Genomic DNA, 18,576 nt, shown 5'->3' with positions numbered 1-18,576 from the left:
ATAACAGTGGACTATATTACTTTCTTCATAGGACAAAAATCTGACGTTTCTTTTCTGAAGTGCATAATATATGTATATACACACATATAAACACAATTTATGTACTAGTTAATAAAATGAATGTTAATTTTGTTTCTAAGTATTTTATTTAAAAGCTCTGAGTTTTATTCCCGATGTCCACAGAAAAAGTCAAAAAATTGAAATATTGTTAATTGCAGTACAGCATGAAAAATGCAGTATCTTTTGAAAAAATATTTATCATATCACCTGCTTTAATAAATTTTTGTGAGGACTTTGAAGCTGTGAATTTAATTCATTCAGTTTGTGGGAAATAACCAGGAAAGGCAAGTCCTTATTGTCAAATCTATCAGTCAACTCATTCCATTAGGAATAAAAGCCTGACTTTGTTTTTCAATTCGAATTAGCGTGTTAATGTGCATCTCAGTCACACCCCCGCCTCTAATTTCTGAACTTTAATATAAAAAGATGAGCGGCTCGGAGGCACCTCTGCCTTCACTGTTTCTTAGGATGTTCTGTTTGTTTTTGTTTCAAATGACTCACCCTTAGATGTCATTCATTCTTTGATAAGAAAGGGATGAAAAAGTTAAATTTTTCAAAATATTCCTCTGATAAGCACACAGATGTCTTCGCATCTTGAAGCAAATAACGTTAATCTAAGATTCAGAAGTGTCCTAGTAACTACGTTCTTTTGTAGGAGTGAGAGAATGCAGCTTGTGAAAACTAAGATGGAAAAGAGAGCTAGCCTGAGAGCTGTGTGAAATGTTGGCACATTCTCAAGTAGATCAGTTTTAAAAATGGAATATATTTGTAAGGTGAACATCCATAAAGTGATTTGCTTAAAACTCCCTCCCTTACCTACTGCTTCTGTGAAGATCCAGATGTAAATCCAGGTTTCTAAATATCTTATTTAAAGAACACTGATTCAGACGACAAGAAACACTCCAGGTTTTAGTGATTTAACATGGTACTTAGTGACATGCCGTTAGTAACCTTTACTAGTATTTTATTTATATCGATATTTATATTTATACTAGTAGTAGTATTTACTATTTGTACTTTACTCCAAAGTCCACTAGGTCGATTGTTATTTGTTATTAACTCCATCAGTGTGGGAATGAGTCTTGAATAATTTGGAAATGCTTATTATAAATTCCCAGACCATAGAGGATTAGTTATCATCAGTTGGCCTATAATAACACAAACTATTGATAACATTTTTCATGCTTTATCTGCACTACTTAATTTGTTGCTACAAATTAATAAAAATGAAGGTTATATAATTTTATTCAAAATAATTCCATGATTTTTTTGAAGTATATACTGTCAATTTCTTTGTAATACTTTTTCACTGCCTTAAGGTCACATGAGCAACCTCAACTTCATCGTGCGGTAAGAGCGCAGTCATTTACTCATCATATTTCCACTGATATTTTCTGTACTTGCTTATATGCATCTCATCATTAGGGCCACCCTCATTACCATTTTAGTCCAACATTTAGTTATGTGCCCTAAGACCCTGTCTGTTTTGTTCATCACTGTATCCCCCAGCAGTTAACCTAGTGTCTGATTTTTAGAGGTTTTTCGAAAAATTTTTGATGAGTAAACCAATGAATTAACAGAAGATTGGCAGAAATTTGTCTTTTATGAATATTATTGAGCTTGCCATTTATTTTCCTGATTTTTTTTTTCCTTTGGAAGACAATAAATTGGGAGCTCTAAAAAAATAAAATCACATTACCTTGATCCAGGAAGCAAGGTGTATGATGGCATATTGGTCAGGCTCAAGTTAAAGAATTTGCATCAATATCAAAGTCTCAGAACATTTAAAAAGAGTAATAATAACCATTATCTTAATAATAATCATAAACTCCCTAATCAGCACAATAGCTGTGGTACTTAATCTTGAAAAGTTCCAAACACTTATTTCACAAATTCATTGTTTTAATGACCCCAATCAAAATTATGCAGATTTTTTCCTCAGTTTAAGCATTCTTTTGATATATGTTATTTTATTTTTTAAGAGATAATATCTTTCAGTGTCTTTTGCTTTTACATTATTTTTTGATAATTTTGGCACTAAATGAATCCATGCTTACTTTGAAAACTACCACAGAAATTTCATACAATGAAGTATTAATACAGTTGAAATCTATTTGTCTTATTGAAGATTTGGTGTTCACTCTATTCTATCATTGTCCTTTGAGTTCTATCATTATTGTCAAATGACAATATCATTTATAAATTCTGTTTATCTTTTTAAGAATAAGTATTAATACATGCATGGTTTTCTCTCACATTTTTTAATGATTTCATTTAGAATTCTTTTCATATAGCTTCTCATTTTTGAATGACTTTATTTCCTTTGAACAACTGACTTAACGTTTATGAGCTTCTGACTGTTTTTATAACCTGCTTTATTAGAATAATCACTGGGAAACCTTTTAATTGGCTAATAATAAGTATATTTCATTACTACTCTAATATTGCTCTCCTGTATTTAATGTAGTTGAAAAGACAATTCCCCATTCATTTAATATGTCTTCTATAATTTAAAAAGTAATTATCAGGATAAACATGTTGATTTATATCCAACTGTGCTTGCTTAAAAGGCCACTAAACAAATTCTTCTTTGTAGCGTTCCCTGAATGCTCTTTGTCCAGCATCTTTTTTTTTTTTTTTTTTTTTTTTTTGCGGTACGCGGGCCTCTCACTGTTGTGGCCTCTCCCGTTGCGGAGCACAGGCTCCAGACGCGCAGGCCCAGCGGCCATGGCTCACGGGCCCAGCCGCTCCGCGGCATGCGGGATCTTCCCGGACCGGGGCGCGAACCCGTGTCCCCTGCATCGGCAGGCAGACTCAACCACTGAGCTACCAGGGAAGCCCCTTTGTCCAGCATCTTGACAGCTCCATCTCCATCTGTTTTGACATGGGATGATCCACACTGACTTTCTAATAATGACCTAATAATTTATGACTAGCTGTCTCCAAGTTAGAGGACTATAATTCTGTTTCACAAGCACTTCTATATAGTTCAAGGAGACAACAATGCCAGGAGGTAAGAAGAAAAGAGCACCTTCTCTGATCCTACAGTCATAAAAGCTATCAACTTCATTGTAGTCTGAGGGGTTTTTTAAATCAAAAAACCGAGATAAAATCTTGAAAGTAAAGCATCTAATCTATTGCTAGGTTACTGAACTGATGGTTTTTGGTCAAACTTCTCTGTAAAACACCTTAGCAACTGTTTTCTGCACAGATATTTAAGTGTGCTTAAGTTTATTAAATTAATTTTTATGATAAATTGAGGGCACATGAAGAAGCCACCTAAACTCCAGCACTTTTCTTGAACTAGAAGAGTCAGATGAAGTTGAGACAAAAAACTGCATTGTGCAGTGCAATTCTTCCATGCAAATCATTGCCCTAAAGAGCAATATTAAAAGATGTCTCATTATAAGTAAGAATGAAATGATAATTTCCTAATTTTTAAGATTAGATTCCATTGTTTGCTTTCCCAATTATGTTTTCTAATTTTGGATAAATATTCTAAAGAACAGCTAAAGAAAAGAAAATAGAAATTTTAGCATTTCCTGACTGCCGTGTGTGTGTGTGTGTGCACATGTGTGTGTGTGTATAGTCTGGATAACCTTAGAAGAACAGCTGTAATAGTCTACAGATATTATTTTCACAGTTTTCCCCAGGCATGTTTAGTCTCATGTAAGATTACACTTATATTGGATAATTTGATCTGTCACCTCCCTTTTTCTCCTAAATAGCCATTATGTTTGTCCTGTTCTCCCTTCACTTTCTTGAGTAAAATCCAATCCTCACCGTTCTGAACAGGGGCATAAACTGCTGACGATCTTTTCAACATTAATCTCACTCATATTAATGATAACATCACATCCTTTTCAATTGTTCTTGACTCTCCTGCCTTTCTCTCTGGAAACATATAAATGACCCCAGAGTGTAAACCTTCAGCCTGAACCTGAATTGGCAGTGAGCATCTCTGGATTTTAAGTTCATTATTCTTTCTGGAAACACTGTCTGTACTTTTTTAGGATGACATTTGGGCAAACTATTATTCATGGTTAATTGTTATTAGAAAAAAAGAAATGTCTTTTTTTTTTTTTTTGCTTAAGGATATTGATAGTCGGCACACATTTCCTATTTCAGAGACACTGAATGGTGCACTGAATTAAAGTATATTTAGAGTCTTTATAAAAATTATTTTTAAAACCTTTGTTAAGTGGTATTCTGTTCATAAACAACTTATTATTAAATTACCTTTCTATTGTACTAATTTTTATACACTTCAAAGGTTTTCAAACTGTATTTGTTCTCTTACAGTTATTATTTTTCAAAAATTTTGCTTAGCTGAATTTTATATAACAACGCCAACTTATCTATTCAGTGAAATAGCCAACAGAAATCCATTTTAAAAGTCTTATATTGATACCACTTTACTACAAATTGATAAGCAGCTTTTCTTTTACCTCTTAGTCCTTTATGAACCACAAAAATGTTGCTTACTAAATATATTAAAGATGTATTAATTAGCAATAATTGATTTTTATGAAAATGTAATATTAAAATTTTTACAAAATATCACATTAATTGTAATTAATTTGTGCTCTGAAAAAAATGTCCATGTCTTTGGAAATAACTTGTTATCTTAATTAGAGCGTAACCAGTACTTTTCGCTAAATGATTCACTTCTTCATAAATATGTATTGATCTTCTACATTAAGGGTGAATAAGATATAGGTTTAATCTTACATTCTCTCAAAATATACCTCTGAATGTCGGTCATTCCCAGCATCTTAATTAGTAAAGTAACTGTCATACCTTGGGTAAGTTACTTAAAGCGGGTGTTTAGTTTCCTCGTCAGTAAATGAGGATAAAAATAATAGCTTGTTCATTGCATTGCTGGACTAAGTGGCCTAGAATAATTCCTAACACATAACTTTTTTTATTATTGTTATTACATTCACCTATAATAGAATGCTAAAAAGTTAGAAAAGGTTCTTAATGTCACAGAGTTTACAGTTTATTTCAGGACACATAAAAAACGAATTCAAACATTAAATTAGTAAATAGGGGTATAGAGAAGAAAAAGAATAGGGAGTTGTAAGGAAAAAATATTATAATGAATAGGAACCTGGATAAGTTGCAGGCTTCCCCTGAATGGAACACACTTTTTCAGAAGTAAAATATATCACACATTTGGCTCAACTCTTAAGTTGTATACCATAAAAGAAGACAGGGGAAGGCGCTTTGGAAGCAGAGAAAGATTGTTTCCAATTATTGGAATCTGGGATAGTTTTATGAAGAAGTTAGCAACTGAACTGGATTTTATAGGATTGTCAGGTTTTAGATTTGCTATGTGAGTTGAGAAAAAGGAACCCCAGGCAGAGGGAGCAGAGTGAAGCAAAGGCATATATAACATAACAATATATAAATGAAATCTCATATAATGAGCCTATCTTCAATTTATTTAACTCCAGATATAAGAACTAATTTCTCTATTAAATGATCTTCATTTCCCATGTGAAATAAGTCCCAGTAGATCCAAGGAAATGAGGGTAAAACTGTCTAGCAGAACAAAATGTTACATATTTTTTAGATTACTGTGAATATGTGACTTTAGAGTTCTTCAATGTCATGCTCAGTAGAAATTGTTCTCACCGTCCTAAATTTACCTCTAAGCATTCTTTTTGTTACAGTAGTATTCATAGTGTGGTCTGAGGACCAATATTGATCTGAAAACTGCTGTCAGTCTGCAACAAGTATAGAGATTGAAAGTGAGCATGTTAAAAATTATATACAATTTGATGGAGAAATTTTAGGTAAAAAATATTTGACATATTTTGTGCCCTTTTAATTTTTATAATAATTCACTTACTGTTTGCTGTAGATTAGAAATTAAGACCAAACAAAATGAACAAAAAATCTCCTTTATCTTCACCACTCAGAATTTGAAAACACATTAGTAAATTGTTTTAGAAAGTCTTCACGGTACAGTAGAGGAACTGGTTATCTTTGCAGTTGTTATTTACGCTGACAGACTGAGCTAACTCTTGGCTGAAATGGTCAGCTGGAGACGGTGCTGAAAACATAAAATGGAATCCTAGGAGAATCATGGTCACTGGATGCCGTGTTAGAGATTAATTCTAAAGTCAGTTTAATACAGAAAGCATTAAAATACCATACAATACACAACATGCTTAAGTAAAATTCGAGTAGCATATATTAAGTTTATTTGATATATTCTAAGTATGTATAGATTCCTCTGTTTTGAATTAGATTCTTATGGAGAATAATAATTATCAAAAAGATACAAAAATTAGCTCCTGACCAGCTCTGGGTAAGTTGTGGACTTGCAAGGCTGAGGACAGATCCTGAATCCATCCCAGCTGTACTAAATATAAAGATGACTCTGTACTTTCCAAAGTCCTTCCAGCTGTTAGAGACTAGAATTTTCTTTTAGACTATAGTTTGAGGATAAAATTAACCAATCCTCTTCTATTGGGAGTTTATAATTATGCTCTAATTTGCCTGTGAATGTTCAGGAGACACAGAGAAGAACCCTTAAATTTCTTGCCCAAAATAATTTGGATGCCAGAATCTGACTCTTAGAAACTGGTGAGCTACGGCTAGCCTCACTCTTCTGTGGCCTTTGAAGTGAAGCGGGAGATCCACTGGAAGATTCCTGTGAAAGTCTGAACTGGGAAACCAGAAATCACAATAGTTTTGAGATATCAATGATTAATCCCCTATATTGGTGATCTCCGAATAAAAGCTTTACAGACACAACAGAGCTGTTCCAGAAAACGCATATATCTCATGTTAAGATTCAGCAATTGGCTTCTCAATAACAAATGGTCAACCAGCTTAAATGAAACTTGAAATACTATTATCTTCAGAAAATACTCTTTAAGGTAACATTCTTGAGACCCATGCATCAGATCGTATTGCACTAGAGTATATCCTGTACCTTGATTAAACAAATATGATTGTATAATTCACAGTGATTGGTGTAATAATGATAAAGGTGCATTGTAAGCATCATTTAAAAAGAGAAACATGTCTTCTTTTAGCTTGCATATTCAGCTAGAACCCTTTCAGCCCCTTGGGCAAAGCAGGAAGTGACACTGCCTGTGGCGTAGGACACAGATTCTGCCTAGGATGCGCTTAAGAATCAAGGATGACTTTCCCAGGGGAGCTGATATGTTTTACCTGGGAGGCATAGAGAGGAAACTGACCATGAAAAGCTTCAGAAAGGAAGGGGAGAAGATAGTGTATTTGTCTCTCAGGAGCAGACACTTAGAAAGGAGGAATATTAGTAAATATGTTGGTAGAGAAAGAACCGTAGCACTCATCATTAGAACCCCTGAATTAGAATCTTAATCTAATTTCCTGTAATTTATAGTAGTTTATGTGAGTTAATTTTGTTACACATTAATTATACCTTCAGTTATCTGAAAATTTTAGTAAACTTGAAGTTTTTCTTAGAGTTTATTGAAAGTGAAGGAATATTTCTGTTGGGTATAAACATTTTCCATATAAGGGAAGCAGAGAAAGACATTTATGAGAGGTAATATTAAATTGAGTTTAATAAGGATAATATTTTTTATGAACCAGTTAATTAATGGTAAATTTTTTTTCTGTTCAGTCTATCATATATTGCTTGACTCTGTGGAGAAGAGTTCTTGTCTGAAGTACAAATCCTTTGATTGCAAATAATCTATTTAACCTGAGCTAAGATAGACAAATAAAGGAATTTGTTGGAAAGCCAGAGTATCTTGTCTTCCAGAGAAGCAGAAGTGAAGGAGATTAGATATTAAGCAAAGTCCAAATATAGAGTTTCCCCCAGAGTTTCACTTTCTGCTCAAAGTCTTTTCTTATTTATTTGATACCCAAATTGTGAACTCCTCTGTCAAGGAGAAGATTAGCTTCCCCCAAAGTGTGTGTCAGTTACTTTGGAAATATTAATGGAGCTCTAAGGTTTCATCGCCAACCAAAGCTGCCATCATGCTTTGGCACTCTTGCCCCAGCTTCTCCATACGGAAGGAGAGTTGCTCCTGCTTGTATCCTATGCAGTTTTCTGGATTGTATGCATGACAGCTTTGCTTGTGCTCAGGGTTTATAAGACCTCTTAGCAATCATTTCTCAGCATCAATAATTATGCAGAATTTTATGTTTCTCAAGAAAATTTTACCTTCATTGTTTGGCTCTCATCTTGAAATCAAATAAGCTCAGAACAAGTCCGAGCAAATCAGAAGCCACCTCATTCCTTTAATTCTTTCCTAATTTTCTAGACCCTGTACCCTCCTTTTATCAAACTCCGGCATCATCTCCCATTTACAGAACAAGATCCTGTGGTAAACCCTTGTACATGCAGGCACTAGAAGGGAAGTCAGGTGCGGTAAAAGCTCGTAAGGTGCAGATCCTTGCTTAACCAACGAAAATGCTGTGTTAGGATGTGAAAAAAAATTGTATGGCAGCCTCTTGCCATATTCATTTTTACATGATAAGCACAATGGATTTCTTTGTTTTTCAGTTTAGGTGATGCTATGCATTAGCTGTGTGTCTCCTCTCCTAGATAGGAGTGCCCTTGCTCTCAGCCAGTGTCACTTGCTTCTCAAACCAAGTTGGCATGGCGATCAGTAGCACCAAGTCTTACTTCACTAACACTCAGGATGGGGCTGACGGTTGCCTCAGAGTGTCTTGTTTGTATGTGTCTGTCAGTGATATAATATGCTCTGCAGATTTATTCTGATCAAGGACATAGATAACAGGGTATATTTGATCATTGATTTTCCTTTTTTCTCTGGCTGGTTCTTTAATTGTTTGACTGTGAAGATGTAGAATTCTGACCCCTAGGAATTTGGAGACATAATACACAGATATGAACTTGGACTTCCTGGGAATGTTTATCAAGGCCTCTGACTGACTACCCTAATCATTCTGTAGCCCACTTCAAATAAAAAAGGGAAAGAGATTTTGTTTTTTTTAAATGACTAACTTAATGGCTTGAGCTGTGCTCAGTAAGGTTCAAACAGAAAAATACTATTATTTATTCCTACTCATTCTTTAAAACTGCTCTGTGAACGACTCTTTTCTCTTCCCTTGAATAAAATGTTAGGCAGGTATCATAACTTTTCTCATCATTCTTGGATAATAAAAAGTCCTCCAAACATTTTCAGCCCAAGAATACTCTTACTGCCCAGGGTAATTATCAAAATGCAAAACATGTTAGTTACAAGTCACATCTTTTTTATCCCTCTCCCTAATTTACTCTAGGAAGGCTGCAGTGGGGTAAGTGATTGATTACAAGAGACTTCTGCTCTACTTTTCCATCATGTGTTTGTATTGCTTCTCCCCTAGCTTACTGTGGTTTCTGACCTCTCTAGGGTTGGTGTGAAGAGGAGAGAAGAATAAAAGAAAGGACGTGTGGCCACTTATATGGCCACTGCAGCCATGTCTAGGTGTCACTCCCTGGCAGATACTGAAAGTTCAGTCTTTTGCAGAAAAATGCATGTTATGTTTTCTTAGTGACTCCCCCAAGGAATATTCAAGAGAAATGCTTGTGGTATATATGGGCTGAGCGGTTCTGAGTGGTACAACCTCCAAGATAGAACACAGCAATGTTATTCCTGTTTGTACTTCACTATGTGATGTCTGCCTCACAAAGGCTCTCTCTGTTGAAGCCTTATACCCTCCCCAGGTAGGGTTCTGGGGTGAAGTCTTTTATGACATGACTTTCAGTGTAGGTTCTTACCCTTGTCAGTGGAGGAAGAGCAGTGTGCTCCCAATGCATCTCTTTCTCTTGAATTGGTTATCTCAGGCAAATGGTCCCTGTTTCCCAGGCTTGAGTCAGACTGTAATCATTTCTAGCTTCAGACTCTGAGGGACACATAACAAGCTCTCCAAGTGGTGCTTTTAACACCTTTTATTAAACCTGAGGAAGAAAGCAATTGTCTGCATATTTTTAGAGGAAGCATACATTATTTAATCATAAGCCACAAATGTTTAGGCTCTTTAGATAGATCACGGGCTGAGGGTGGCTAAGTCAGTTTTAGGCAGCTTCTTTTTTTTTTTCGGTTGGCGGGCCTCTCACTGTTGTGGCCTCTCCCGTTGCGGAGCACAGGCTCCGGACTCGCAGGCTCAGCGGCCATGGCTCACGGACCCAGCCGCTCCGCAGCATGTGGGATCTTCCTGGACCAGGGCGCGAACCCGTGTCTCCCGCATCGGCAGGCAGACTCTCAACCACTGCACCACCAGGGAAGCCCTAGGCAGTTCCTTTTACAAGTCCTGTGTCAGTGGTCTAGCAGGTCGAGTGGCCTCGTTAAGGGAATGTGAGGTCAACTTGGCATCCGTTGTATTCTGCTCAGCCTTTGAGTTTTCAGCTGAAACTGATCAAGGTCTCATTTTAACAAGAAGTCATATATTGTCATTATACATAAGGAGCAAATATGGAAAAGAATTTAATAGTATCAGTGGGAGGAAATAAAAAATGAGACTTTAGATAATGCAATAAAAAAAGGCAACTACAGGAAAGAGATCATAGGAAGATGGCCTGAGTAACCAAAAAAAAAATCTTTAGCATAAAGGCAAAAGTACAGTTGGTTATGTCAAACTCATTGTTATTAATTATTTACAAAGTATAGGAGAGAGTAGGAATAAAATTATTCAATTTTAATATTTTAATATTTCAATTATATTTTTAATGTTTTGAAACCCTAAAGCAAAGCTGAAATATAATTTAAAACATTCTTTAAAAAGTTAAAGATGATTATGATATAAATGAAGATTTCTTCAAAAATATAGAGACTAGCATGTTTCAAAGAGAACCTGACAAAGCATTTTGGGATGTCTTCTAATGCCTAAATGCAGTTGGATGTGACTTCAGTCTGATTAAAGTGGAGCATAAACAAGAATGATGTTGTGGTTTCCTAACTTGCAAGTTGCAATATTCTTGAAAAATTGTTCTGGTAAACATGTTATTTTCAGTGACTCTGAAATATTATGAACCATTATTATCAACATGTTTATTAGCACCTTTCATCAACTAAGATTTGAACACTTTTTTAAAAAATGAAATTATCTACATTATAGGTAATTTTGGGTTGTCTGAGTACAAATATCAAGGCTTACTTGGATTAGCAATCTGCTACAATAAATGGAGAGCAGAGGAGAAACTATATTGATAAGTAAGAAGTAATGATATAGCTTCATGTTGAAAGATTAAGCAAATGGAACTATCCCATTGCCATGTATTTATTTTTTATTTTTTATTTTATTTTTTTTTGTGCGGTACGCGAGCCTCTCACTGTTGTGGCCTCTCCTGTTGCGGAGCACAGGCTCCGGACACGCAGGCTCAGCGGCCACGGCTCTCGGACCCAGCCGCTCCGCGGCATGTGGGATCCTCCCGGACCGGGGCACGAACCCGCGTCCCCTGCATCGGCAGGCAGACTCTCAACCACTGCGCCACCAGGGAAGCCCCACGTATTTATTTTTTGATATCAGTAAGTCTAATCATGTTCTTTAATTGAAAATACAGACTAATTTTCACCAATTCTTTGAATTTTCCTACGTGCTTGGAGTCAATGGTAATCAATCTCAAGGGGTGATGATCACCGAAATGCACGGCTCAAGCAAGACAGCTATTCCAATAACTGAAATTTGCAGCAAACAGAAGCTATTGTACAATTTAAAGCACGTCACGCTGGTGTTACTTTGTTTTGGAAATCGTGGGTGAGATTTTTGTTAAAAATGGAGTTGAAGCCAAGGGTAGGTGTTTTTAAAAGTGCATAGTCTGCTTAAGTAATCTGGATATTAAAGTATCAAGATGTCAAATACTGTAAAATATAATTATTGGAAAATTACTATGGAAAAACTTAGAGGAATGGCAAAAAAAATACAGAAGACAGTTGACATTCAAATAGCTATTTTCATAATTGAAGAGGTGGATGCTGTAAAGTTATAAGCATACTATAAATGTTGAGAAATTCAAATGAAGAGTTATAAATAGAAAGGTCGTAAACACCCAGAAATACAAGCTGGATTTGGAGGTGGGGAGTAGAAGCCAATATGGGCACTCAAGAAAATGCCCAGTCAGTCTAAACTCATTTTTTTTTTCTGTAAGGTTACTACTCTTACAGATGTGGAAATTACTGCAGGTAATTTTTGTCTATATTTTACTAAGCCATTTGCCACAGGCCTATACAATATTCTTGAAGACCAGTTGGAAAAAGATAATTTAGAGTTTCTGTATCTTCAAAAGTGGCTGGCATATTGTGTTTATCAGTTTCTAGATAGCTGGAGAGGTGGCTAATGGTGTTATTTGGGAATTGCAGTGTATCTGTCCTGTTGTTTTAACAATTCATACAAATGCATGGATTGCACATAAACAGAAGTTCAGAGAATTGAATTTGTTGAAAAAGTGAGAAATACCCATTTTTGGACTATTTTGAACAATGGTCAGACACAACTCGAAGCAACTTAATAATTTCCCTTGTATTGGAAAGCAGTAATCAAAATCGAAATGCAGGCGAGGAATCTCAAAACTGTAGATGAATTTTCTTTAATTTTGACCTGAAATTCCGAAGTTGATAAAGTAGATGTTGCAATACATAAAATGGAAGTCAGAGCCACGCATAGATTATTTTAGAGTCCATTTTAAAATGTACTTTTAACAAATCTTTTTTGAGTATACATAATTTATAATGTTCTGCACTCTATTTTAGGATAAGACAAGTTATAGGGAACTCAGAAGATTTTAAATGAGGAATTAAGTTATTAAAAAGAATTTAAATTATTTTTAAAAAGATAATAAAGTTCTTTTATACTTGTAGATTTCTCTTACAACATTCAGAATACTTAAAGGAGAATAAATAAAAGTAAGAATATGTGGATAATTCTGATATTTAAAGGAGACTATGAAAAGAAAAACATAATCTTGCGGGTTGAAAATATTATCAGAAATGCTAAGGTGCTGATACTGCAACATTCATTTAACCAATATATGTTCTCTTTCTTTTATCATAATGAAGCTATCTAACTACCTGCAGGGGATGTTATAAAGATTAATTACTTCATTTTTGCAAGAGTTCATAAAGTTTAATAATCTTAAACAAAAGGACAAATGAAACATTGAGGTAGGAGCTATTAAACATTGTTACAAACCCAGCATTTCACTTGCAACATCTATTAACGAACAGTCAGAAAACGTGTTAAAATTTTATTAAAAGTTTAAAGAAACTACTGTATATGTCTGTATGTAAAAGGTTTATGAAGGTTTTAATCAAACCTTGACAAATTCCACTTTTTTAACATTTACTTTCCTTCTTATTCCTAACAATGTACTCTCCATTTTCTCTGGCTCTGTGGCCCTTTTTCATTCTCTCTCCTTCATTGGTTTCTCCTTAAAAGATGGTATTTCTCGGGCTTCCCTGGTGGCGCAGTGGTTGAGAGTCTGCCTGCCGATACAGGGGACACGGGTTCGTGCCCCGGTCCATATATTCATTAGAGCACAAGGTCTGGAGCCATAATACTTGGGGTTGTATTACTCATTCTTCAATGACTACCTGTGTGATATTTGCAAGTGACTTATCTTCTCTGGGCTTCACTTCCCAATTCAATAAGTTACTTAAAACCACAACAAAAATCCTTTATTTCTGTATTACTTATTAGCCAAGACAATGACAATCTCCAACATGTCTCATGCTATTATCATGTTATTACATCTGGAATTCTCTTCCTACTCTTAATTCTGCTGGTAAACCCTGGTTATCCTTTAAACCAAGGAATCAATTAACTTTGTAAAGCCTTTCTTTACGTTTTATCCTCCACCTCTGTCAGACCAAATTTAATACTTCTTGTATTACTGCTACTTAAAAAATATGTACATATATATGTATGTGTGTGTATATATATATATATGTTAATGCACAATTTATTCATCTTCTTACTACTACATTTGATGATATGTTCTAGGAAGACATGGGCCAAAACTTACTTATCATTGAATGTGTAGAATAGTGTCTTAGTACATGTGTTTAGGAAATATTTGTTAAATTTCCATAATATTTAAACTCTGCACAGTGCTATTTGTGACTTCTCATAATACCACTTTAACAGATCATTCCAGTTTTACCTTCCATTACCTCCTCTTAACTGAGAAAAAAAAAAAAAGAAAACAAGAAGAAACAGTCTATTTGTTGTTTCTATGCTACATTTTTAGCATATTAACAAAAATTGTTACATGAGATACATAAATTGTTGCTCCTATATTGGAACATTTGTCACAATCTGCCTGAACTGGAGTTGTTAATTTAGAGTAGACAGATAGATAACAAATTGAGGCTTCAGAAGGACTAAAGATGTTTCATTCTTTGTGAAAAATGTTAGTTGAATTAATCTAGTATAAACTAATAAAAATGGCTTTTCGTCTGAGGTTTATAGCATTTCATTTCCTATAAATAAGCATTCAAAGCTAAGGGCAGTTCCACGTTAGAAATGTGTGTGTGTGTGTGTGAGTGAGAGAGTGTGAGTGTGCACGCGCGCGCGTGTGCGCAAGTCCGTGCAAGCTTCCCCTATTGGGAACATAGGCAGGCCTTGAAATTGAGTCAGTTTACTGAATGATAATTGATATGCTCAACAGAAGACATATTTTTGAGGTACAGGTGCTTCCTCTATATTCAGAGGGAGCCCTGGTATAACCTTGGTGAGATCTGAACTTCATGTATACAACTATAGAGTGTATTTTCTTTAGTGTGCTCAACTCTAAACGCGTGGTGATGTTTCCCTTATAGGCTTGTTTGAGTCATTAAATTGAATCATGCATGAAATATAATTGGCAAAGCTGAATTAAAATATTGAGCCTGAAGAGACAACCAAGTTTATTATCTTAGTTTCTTCCTCCCATCTACTAGCATCTCAGTATATATGATTCAAGATTGTGCTTCAGAAATATTGCAAAAAAGTCAATTTTTCAGCAAATATAACTGAATGGGTACTTTGTTCTAGGCCAAGAGATATCTCTGAGAAAATAGCTGTGAGCAGGAAAAAGTTTCTGTTGCAATGGATGCACTTGTCAACTGGAGGAAATAGGAATTGAACACATAAACACAGAAAATTCTATAATTACACTTTGAAAAATGTTATAAAGGAATACACAGAGTGTTATGAGGCTCCGTAACAAGAGGCTTTGATACCTAATGAGAAGTGATATTTACAATGATGAATGTCATGGAGGAATTGATATTTAGGCTGTAACTGGAAAATTATTAAGAGTTGGCCATGTGAAGTGGGTGATATACTCCAAGCAGGAAAATCAGCATGTTTATGAACTTTATGCAGTGCCACATAGAATAGCTAACAGAATTAAGTACAGTTCATCTCTATTCTACTGTTATATTTTAATGTGCATAATAGGACCAGTTCTCTACTATTTATGGAAGTGGTAAACATACAAAATAAGTAACAGCCCAATACATGAAGGCCCTAGGATTTCTTTTCAATGTTCATATGATTTGCTAGAGTTCAGATAGGAGAATCTAAGAAATTTACTTGAGTAGCTAGCATATGATAGAAAGTTCCTGGTAAGAACTTGTCAGTGGAATAGAATATTTGACTCATGTTGATTTGAAATCTAGTGAATCACTTAACATATCTATATTAACAAGGATTCACTCATATAAGTTTTTCTGGACTGGGAATCAATTTCTCAGACTGATTTACTCATAACAACTTGCATATACCTATGAAAGCAATGATAACAATTGTGAAGTTGCAGATTCTGCCCTGATTGGCATAGATCTGTGCTTATTTTTCTACCCCAAGACATCTCAAAATGTAACTCACTAAGGTAACAAACAAGTACATATTGTGGGGAGGAAATGTAAAGAAAGAAGTTTTGAATCAGACATTTCTGGTTGAAATCACATCTTCATTTCTACGTATCATGGCAAATTATTTAATTCCTGTGTGTTTCTTTTCCCTTTTATTTAAAATGAAGCTGATAATATCTCTGGTGGCTCCTACAACTAATACTGTAATGTCCTTTGACAAGTTAGTTGCTGTGAATATTAGGACCCATTCTCTTGGTGATCATAGTACTTCTGGGGTCCTGAAGTACTGAAGACAACATTGGTGGGGTAGAATTTTCTATTTTACTAGTTAAAGTATGTTCTGTGTGGTCTGGAATCAGTTCAGTGCCAATAATAACACAACTAAAATAATTCACAAATCTATTATAAGCCAAAATTTTCCATTTCTTGTCCTAAATTTTTCTACCTCTAACATAAAATCATAATTACCAGTATCCATTCTCTGATTGGGTAAGAGAAAGCTGAAATGGGCAATATGTTTACCTATATCCTTTCCCTTTGTCCTGGCAGGTATTCTCTTACAGTATCCTCCTAAAAATAAAAACAAAAACAAAACAATAATGTCCTTGATATTTGTCATATTTGTTATTTAAAACTTAAGAATCTTATAAAACTTAAGAATCAAGAATAGTTTAGATATCTTCATTTATTTTATTCCCCGTGTCCAGTATTAAATAAGTGATTAAGCCAAGACCCCAAATTATTTAGATTCTGTAGATTAACCAAGGGAAAGTGAAAACCAGTGGTTGTTATCACTGAATCTTCTCAATAAAGAAATGCAATGAGAAGTATAAAATTACTTATTGTGGAATGGGATGGAACTGAAGCATGGCCTAAATCCTGAAGACCTATGACTTCCAATCCAAGAATTTAAATTAGAAGTGCAGATTACTTTTTCAGTTCAAATGAAGGAATTCTAATACAAGTAACCTGAGCATTTGGACTTAGTTTTCTCATCTGCAACATGTGATTTACCATGTATATCTATATATCTCTATACCCATATATCTACATTGATATTTATATCTGTATCTATATCTATACCTGTATCATCTCTGTATACCTACTAGGGTTTGTGAGTGTGTTTGTGTGTGTGTGTGTGAAGACCCAGAAATAGAATAATGGATATAAGCATATATACTAGAACACAATGAAGCTTTTCTATTTGTTATTTTCAGCTTTTCTTTATTAAAATGTCCTGAAATATAAATATATTTTCTGGCATTTGTGCAGTTATCATCTTGAAGTTCAACTGCCTTGCAGTTCTACTGCCTTTATTTTAGGTCATTCATAATTGAGCTAATACACAGGTAATATCAAATCAGACTCATTTGGATCAGAGATTTCACCCAATATCAGGCTTTAATAATTACTGTCAAGTATAAGAGAAATCAAAAAGCTCAAAGCAGAGAGTTCTGGGACATCAGGGGTAACTCCTCAGAGCCTGTGTTTCTACATTGGATTTGCACTTCTATTCCAGAATAATAGATATAACCCATAGGTAAGGCTCATACTGTCATCTCCCACTGTAGGAACATTTACATTTTGAACCATCTCCGTTTTTAATCACAGAATCATACAGACTTCCAGGGAACACGTACTTCATAGGTCCTGAGTACGGTTTACTACAGGGGATTCTTAGGGATATATCTTGTTAAGGGCAATTCAGAGATAAAGTCTCTTCCTCCTAGAAAATAGCATTGGTCTATTTTCCCAGGTCCAGTTGACAGAAAGATTATACTAAGTTATCTGCTTATCTTGGGAGCTTCATTCCTATAAAAGTAGTGACTGAATCCCAGACCAGAAGCTTTAACTTCTTCCTGCCAGGAGTTAATATCATTTTTTCATTCTTCTATTTTTTATTTTCCTCTGAATTTTGTGTAAATTTACCATGACTGTTACACAGCTCAATGTTTCAGTTTATCACAATGCTATATCTGCTTCTGGTATAAGTTAACTATTGCTATTTTCGTTTTCTCTTCAGTTTTTTCAGGTATCTTTCTCTTCATTTCTGTTAATGAATCATCTATTTTTCCCCCCATTTTCTTGAAAAGAGTCTTACATAGTCTATATTAAATTTCCTAGAACTTATAAGACAGGAATCATTCTTTCCTTTTTTTTCTAGCCTTCTCTTTCATGAATACATCTTCTCCCAAGCAAATATTTTGTTGCCTTCCTTATTGCATTATTGCCTTTTAATTTTTTTCAGAATTTTTACACAGGCTTCATAATATTTTATTTTCTTGTTAATCATATTTTAAATTTTATTTCTTTCACATTATATGACACAAATAGTTTTAAAAGGCAAATAGTGCTAAGTATAAGAAAATTCACTAGTATCCCTCTGTGCGCAGTTCTATCCAAAAAGATAAAAGCTTGTCACTGATTTTGATACTTATCTTCCAATTTTTAAATTATATATTTGTTTATCTAAACATATTTTTGCTATCTGATTATTTTTCATTTTATACTTATTTCTATTTAAATATTCTTCCATGTATCATTATTTCTGTTTATTAATTTAATTATTATGTCTGATATCATATCTCTTTTAGGGAGACCTTTCTTAAATAGATTGTATAGCCTGAATGTCTAAATGCATGCCTGTCATATCTTCTACCTGAATTTGAAAGCTTTTATGTGTCTTTTGAGCTCAAAGTAAATTTTC

This window comes from Delphinapterus leucas, chromosome 12 (assembly GCF_059928025.1).
Source record: "Delphinapterus leucas isolate spDelLeu-1000000601 "Yukka" chromosome 12, BTC_Dleu_Yukka2, whole genome shotgun sequence".
In the NCBI taxonomy this organism is placed as follows: Eukaryota; Metazoa; Chordata; class Mammalia; order Artiodactyla; family Monodontidae; genus Delphinapterus; species Delphinapterus leucas.
Note: the sequence above shows the minus strand (reverse complement) of the source record.